This window comes from Crocodylus porosus, unplaced genomic scaffold (genome assembly GCF_001723895.1).
Source record: "Crocodylus porosus isolate Cpor-Errol unplaced genomic scaffold, CroPor_comp1, whole genome shotgun sequence".
Lineage (NCBI taxonomy): Eukaryota > Metazoa > Chordata > Crocodylia > Crocodylidae > Crocodylus > Crocodylus porosus.
The window spans coordinates 62,462,441-62,469,398 of NW_017728886.1; positions in this window are offsets into that span (position 1 = coordinate 62,462,441).

The following is a 6,958-nucleotide window of genomic DNA, read 5'->3' on the forward strand; positions in this document are numbered from 1 at the left end:
TCGTGCAAGGACGAGTTGCAGTGAGCACTATAGAGTAAATCAGAAGAAAACTTGTTTGCATGCTTGTTTTTTATTTTTTAGTGTATGACAGCTTTTGGGAAAATACAATAATTGGAACTTCCAATATGAACATTTCATATACACGACTGGGCAAGGCTATGCATCACCTCTGTGTGCCTGATGCCCCCACACTGGGCCACGTCCCACCCCTGGGGCTCCCCACCTGCCTGCAAGTCTGGTGGTTAAGGCTGCCACTGCTCCCCCCTGCCAACCTGTAGGATATCCTGGAGGCCATAGCTCTGTGGGCTGGATCTGGCCTGATGCACACCTACACAAGCAGCAGCATGTTGGCCTAGGTTTCTCCCCACCTGCAGTAGCTGCTTCTCTGAACACTTGTGAAATACACCAAGCACAACCTGAAAGGTAGGTTACATGCAGCACAGCCAGCTGCCCCACTGGACCTGAAGCTGCTTAGGAGCAAAAGTTATGCTGGGCAGTGCAGACGGGAACGCTTCTCAGGAGCCACGATGGAAAATACATAGCCTTAAATTTAAAGTGCACTGAACTAAAGAAAATTGTCTTTATTGGAAATCAGGCTGATATGGCCAATAACTTGGCCAATAAATGGCCTGTGCATACATGCAGCAGAGAGCTGTGGGCAGCTCATAAGTTTCTTGGGGGGGGAGGAGGGAAGGGAAGGGAAGGGAAAGGGCAGTTCAAGGCCCCTGCAGTGAGGGAGGAGCGGGACTGCAGCTGGGGCTGGGGCAAGTGCTGCCCAGCCAGGGTGGAGCGGGTACAGGATGGAGTCGCGGCTTGTGCAGGGTGGGGAACGGCTCCCACCGCTGCGTGACACTTGTCTAGGAACTAACTGCTGGTTTGGTGGCTGGTCCAGCACACATCCAGGAAGACACCTGTGGGGGGAGGGGTGCTCCCAGTTCTGTGCGGGGCAGGCTGGGGCTAGGGGCTGTGCCAAGCTCTTAGCAGGGTGGGGCTGTGGGCGGTGGCAGTGCTGGGAGGGAGGTTGGGGAGCTACAGCGAGTTTTGGGGTGGCTGCAGCCCCTCCTTAGCCCCCTTCCAATGCTGCTGCCACCCATCTGGAGTGCAACCCTATCCCACTGGAAAGAGCCTGCCCTGCCCTGTACAGATCTCCCCATGCCCTCCCGGACAAGCGGTGGGAGCAGTGACTGTAGCCATTGGACAAAATGGGCAAGGGCTGGATGAGCCACCAGACCGTAGTTTCATAGTTGGTAGGGTCGGAAGGGACTTAAGCAGATCATCTAGTCTGACCCCCTGCTATGGGCAGGAAAGGATGCTGGGGTCAAATGACCCCAGACAGGTGATTATCTAGCTTCCTTTTGAAGACCCAAGGTAGGGGCAAGCACCACTTCCCCTCCTAGCTGCCCTGACAGTGACGTAGTGCCTCCTGATATCTAGCCTGAATTTACTCTTGGTCAATTTATGGTCATTGTTCCTTGTTACCTTCGGTAGTACTCAGGGAAACAGGGACTCTCCCATTGCCTGCTGGTCCCCCTTGGCAAGTTTATAGGCGGCCACCAGATCCTCTCTCAGCCTTCTCTTGTGGAGGCTGAACAGGTTCAGATCCCATGGCTTCTCCTCGAAGGGCCTGCCCTGCTGCCCCCTAATCATGTGAGTGGCCCTCCTCTGGACCCTCTCGATGCTGTCCACATCCCTCCTGAAGTGTGGTGCCCAGAACTGGATGCAGTACTCCAACTGTGGCCTGACCAATGTCGCATAGAGGGGAGGATCACCTGCTTGGACCTGCTTGTGATGCATCTATGGATGCATGACAAGGTACGGTTACCCTTCCTGACCGCATCCCCACATTGGCAGCCCATGTTCATCTTGGAATCAGTAGTGATTCCAAGATGCCTCTCTGCCTCCAGGCTGACAAGAAGGGAGTTCCCCAGCCTGTAGGTATGCTGTTGGTTCTTCCTCCCCAGGTGGAACACTTTGCACTTGTCTGTATTGAAACCCATCCTGTTCTCATCCGCCTACCCCTGTGAGCTGTCGAGATCTAGTCGTAGCCTGTCCCTCTCCTCTAGCATGCTCACTTCTCCCCACACCTTAGTGTCATCTGCGAACTTGAACAAGGTGCTTTTCACCCCCTCGTCCAAATCATCGATGAAGATATTGAACACTGTGGGCCCGAGGACCGAGCCCTGGGCTCCTGGATAAGCAGCGCACATCAGTGGGAGGTGCCCCCTCCAGCTGAGTCACAGCTCTGTCCCGTGCTTGCCCTAGCCCCTGCCCCAGCCTCAGCCCCACTCCTCCCTCATTGTGGGGACCTTGATCTGCCCCCCTATGCTCCTTCCATCCCCCCTCTGCTTCCACTACACCAGACTTAGCAGCTGCACGCAGCGCTGCACGCAGCTCTTCACGCTGCCAGGCTGGTATCAGAAATCAGATTGGTATCAGTTGATAAGCCTCCTTAAAAATCAGTTATTGGTGCACCCCTACTTATAATGGCTTTTAATTTTAAAAGCAGCAGGGGCTTTATTAAAGGTCAAGCACTTCCCCTGGGAAGACTTTAGTATCTGATATGTATTGCAGGGTCTGGTGTACAAAGGGAGGGAACAGGAAGGATGCTGAAGTGGTCAGAGGCTTTGGTAGAAGAACAGAGCCACATTTCTTGCCTCTCTCAATTCTTACAGCAAACCTACTTTCTGAACAAGCCTGTGTCATGCAGGCAGCTGGAAGGACTAGTGTCAGCAACAAAGCTAAGCTGAGAGGTTGTGAAGGGGGTCTCTTTTACAGGGATCTTCTAGCTCTGTTTTAAGTTATTCTGTTGTTGTGTCACATTGCTGTTGTATAAGTTATTCAACCTGTTGTTGTAAGCTGCCCTTAGCCTTTGTTGGGAAGGCTAGTGTACCCACTGGGCCTCGAACATCCCATCTTGTGCAGCCTTGGTTTGGGCGGCCAGTAGAGGGGATCCTACGGTCTCCTGCAGGCCCATGGGCTGCCGTCTATCCCCTGAGCAGCTTCCCCGAATCTCGCCTGCCACGACTTTGAATGTTATACCAGTCGGGGGGCCAACCACCCAGGGTTCAGTTGCAGCAGGAAGACCACCTGGCAGTAGGCCGTGGGGCTCAACCTCCGTCAGGTCGTCAGATCTTCTGGGCCATACCCCTGATGATGTTGCATCTCTTGAGCTTGACGATCTCCGTAGCCCTATTATGCCCTCAACACTTCCTCTTTGGGATAACTCAGTCACTTAGCCGTTTGGTTTTAGAAAGGCCTCCACCTGCCCTAAAGCAGTCTCAGGCCCAGGGCTCTAAATTTAGCCAACAATCAAACAAAAAAAAGGAAGGTGCAGAGCTGCCTTGCCTGCGTTGTCACGCCCTACCTCCCAACTCCTCCAAAAAGGGGAAACAAAAGGAACCAAAACAAACTATATGTTGGGAAGGACCTGTCCGCTTTCCTTCCCAGCCCTACTGCTAGGATAACAGGGCGTCTTTCCACCCCTGGGATCCCACTGAGGCTGACCAGTCTGGCCAGGCAGCCCCTTGTCCTGGGTCGTTTCTTTCCTCACTCTGCTGAGCGCGGTATGCGGTGTTGCTCTCCTCAGATGTTGTCAGAGGCGTTCTGCTTCTGACGTCCTACGGTACCTTCTCAAGTGGCTGGCCACCTCCTATACTGTGTGCTGATACCTAGCCTCCTGCCATCCTGCTCCACAGACTTCCTTGCTGCTCACGGCTGTTCTTGCCAGGAGGGAGAGTCTCCTCTGGCTCCCTTGTCCCCCGACACTCCTGCCTTTGCTGGTGCAGAAAGCTTCCTCTGCCTCCTTGCCCCGCTGCTCTCCGCTGGCACAAAGAGCCCCTGCTGTCTCCCCTAGACTCTCTCTTGTGGCTCCTGGCAAGTCTTCCCTGATGCTCCTTCTCCCCTTAGTGTATTCCGGGCAGTGCCCAGTGTTAGAGATTTCCCTGTCTCTGCTCCGCTCCTCCTGCCAGCTTCCCCGGTGGTTTTCTTTATTCCCGCCGGCCTGTGCTTACCAGTGACATCACTGGCCAGTCTCAGCTGGATAAAAGGCGCAACTTATGACCCACGCGGATTTCCTTTCTTCCTCCAGCTGCATTGCGGGTCCTGTTGCTGCTGGTAAGTAATTTCTTTGCATTATTTTTGTCTCCTTTTTTTTACTGTGTGCTCCCCACCCCAGGGGGTCCCTGCTTACTGTTTGGGGTTCTTTTCCCCAGGAGAGGCAGCATATAAATCAAACAAATAATACTGTGGAATGCGCCATGCAGGAATGATAGCATACATTCAAATGTAGCACTACAGGCCAATATGATATGTATATCATATTATTTTACATCATTCTTGTGTCTTTAGCTTCATTTTTAGAGAAAATCTAATATTTAGCTTAAAAAATAGCATGTAATTTAAATAATAGAAAAATCACTATTAAGAGGATTTTTTATTCAGTAGACAGATCAAATTACATAGGTCATAGTGACATGTTGTCACTGTTCTTGACTTACTATTGGAAATGTTTCAAAATACAAATTTTAAGGAGTACTTGGTGACCCAGACAAAGTTCTTACTTTTGATGGAAGTTGTTGAACTTGAAGTTGGTCCTTTTTACAAAGCCATTCATTTGGAAATGTTTTTCTCCCTCAGCACTCTATGGATAGCACCTTTAACCTGCATAATACAAGTGAAGGATTCTGAGAAACTAATAGTGAAATAAACAATAAAATCTTAATTTGATGCTAAATGGGGGGAGGGGAGAAATCTCACTCCCATATATCAGTCTAAATGTAAATATGAAGCAACAGTATACATTTTGTATGATGTTTGGAGAAGATGGGTGGGAACAAATAGGACTGATTATATCAGAAAGAAGGAATAGGGATAATTATACCATTTTCTTGTTCTAGTTAGTTTTTTTTAACAAACTAAAGTCACAGATATCGTGGGATTTTGACGTCATAAACCTCAGTTATGTGTTTTAGTATTTTTCCCATCATTTATGGATATAACAACAATCACGGGCACTGACCCGTTATAGTGAGGTACTAAGCAATTTTGTATACAAGTAAAACAGTATCTTATTTGTAGTTAACATAATACCAACCAAGCCAATGTGCACTTTACACTTATTACATAATGTTCTGAAAATATAGGATTGATCACAGGCAAGTCACTTAATGTCTCTAACTATCGGTTTCATTTATGTGTAAAATGGGGATACCATCAATTCAAAGGTGAAGCTAAATTAATGTTTGAGACTTTAAAGGCAAAACAAAAAATGCAAAATATTAATAAAAAAGCGGAAATACATATTACTAATAAAAGGTATATTTGTAGCATTGTGCCAGCCTGTAACAATTGCCTTTCATTTAAGATGGAGATGAGTAAACAACTGAACTCATCCTTTAGAGGAGCAGGTGGCTGAAATAATTTCTCAGACAGCATAGGCTTATATCACTTAGAAGTAAATGTATCATTGGCAAGACTTTGAACATGCCTGGGTAGAGGAAGAGTTTGCAAGTGAAAAATGAGAAACATGAAGAAAGGAATGGAGAAAAGAAAGCTCTGGTATAGCCTGGATAAACGAGTATAACCGAAGTCAAGTTTTGAGTGAGTGTTTTGGCAGGGGAAGATGTTGATTGAACGAACCTTTGCCTTGATGGTCCGAGTTCTCCTTTGCATGGTCTTATTCTTTTACATAATTAAGTGCATCTAGTTCCCTTGTTCTTCCTAGGTCTATAACCAGTTCTGATAGTTTGTCTTTGCTCCACAAGTCTGCTGCCCACTTCCCTTTTAAGGATCACCTTTGAGGTTGCCAAAAAGAGGGAGAGCAACTGTTTTACCTCACTGTGTAGGGCTGGAGGAGAAGCAATGGTTTCAAATTGCAGCAAAGTAGATTGAGATCAGGTATCAGGAAGAACTTCATTACTGTTAGACTAGTGAAACAGTGGAATATGCTGCTCCAAGGAAGCTGTGGAATTGTCTTCTTGAAAATCTCCAAAGACGATGTTGCGGAAGAAGCATTAGATAGATGAGGAGTAATGTTCCTACATTCAGACAAGGGGGTAGACCAGATGACTCTTGGGTCCCTTGCAACCCTATGATTCTATGGTTTACATCACTGGGTTAAAAAGTAACTGGTATTTAGCTTGGGTAGCATCTGGTGCCTTCCCAGACTTGAGCAAGGGTTTTTTGTTCGAAAGTTCATTTAATCTCTCTTCCCAGCTGTAGAGTTGGTCCTATAAAAAGGTATGTTAAACAAATCTTTGGAACATTATAGCTACAACAATACTACAGTGCTGCTTCAGGAAAACAGGAGGTGGTATAGTTGTTGGAAATGAATAAAATTGCTTCAGATAATTTCTTTCCCTAACTGGAGGCACCTACAAAACCCCAAATATTGGCAAGTTGCTTGGTCTATAGGAGTAACACTGGCTTAAAGCAACAGCTGGAGGTTCCCTAAGAAAGGCTGAGAGAGAGCTTGCAGACAAAAGTGAAATCTCTTATGGAGAAATAAACATCTCAATAGATTGAAAAGCCTTGTATTAACACTCCTAGTCCAGACTGGTGAGAGACCGGTTAGGTGAGTGTGGGGGGTTCGGTTCACCGCGGTCACTACCGCCTCCACCCCCATCGGGATTGCTTACCAGGTGCCAAGGAGTAGCTCGCCTATATTTGGACTCTGCACGCGCTTGCCTCGCCTGCCATGACACTGATGATAATCCTGAACGGTTCAGATGGCCTGGCACGTGTCGTTCTAAAAGTGAGACTCCTTCGCTCCTCGCGGGTCCTGCATTGCTGAGGGCTCCACCACCCCTACACCCTCGCCCGTTCCACCGGGACATGGCCGCCTATCTAGGTCGGCCACATAATAAGGTCTCTCTCAAATTAATTCGAAAAAAAAGGAAAACAAAAAGGGTCAACACAAACAGGTATGGCCAGGGATTCTTCAGAGCTTGGGGCCCACTTC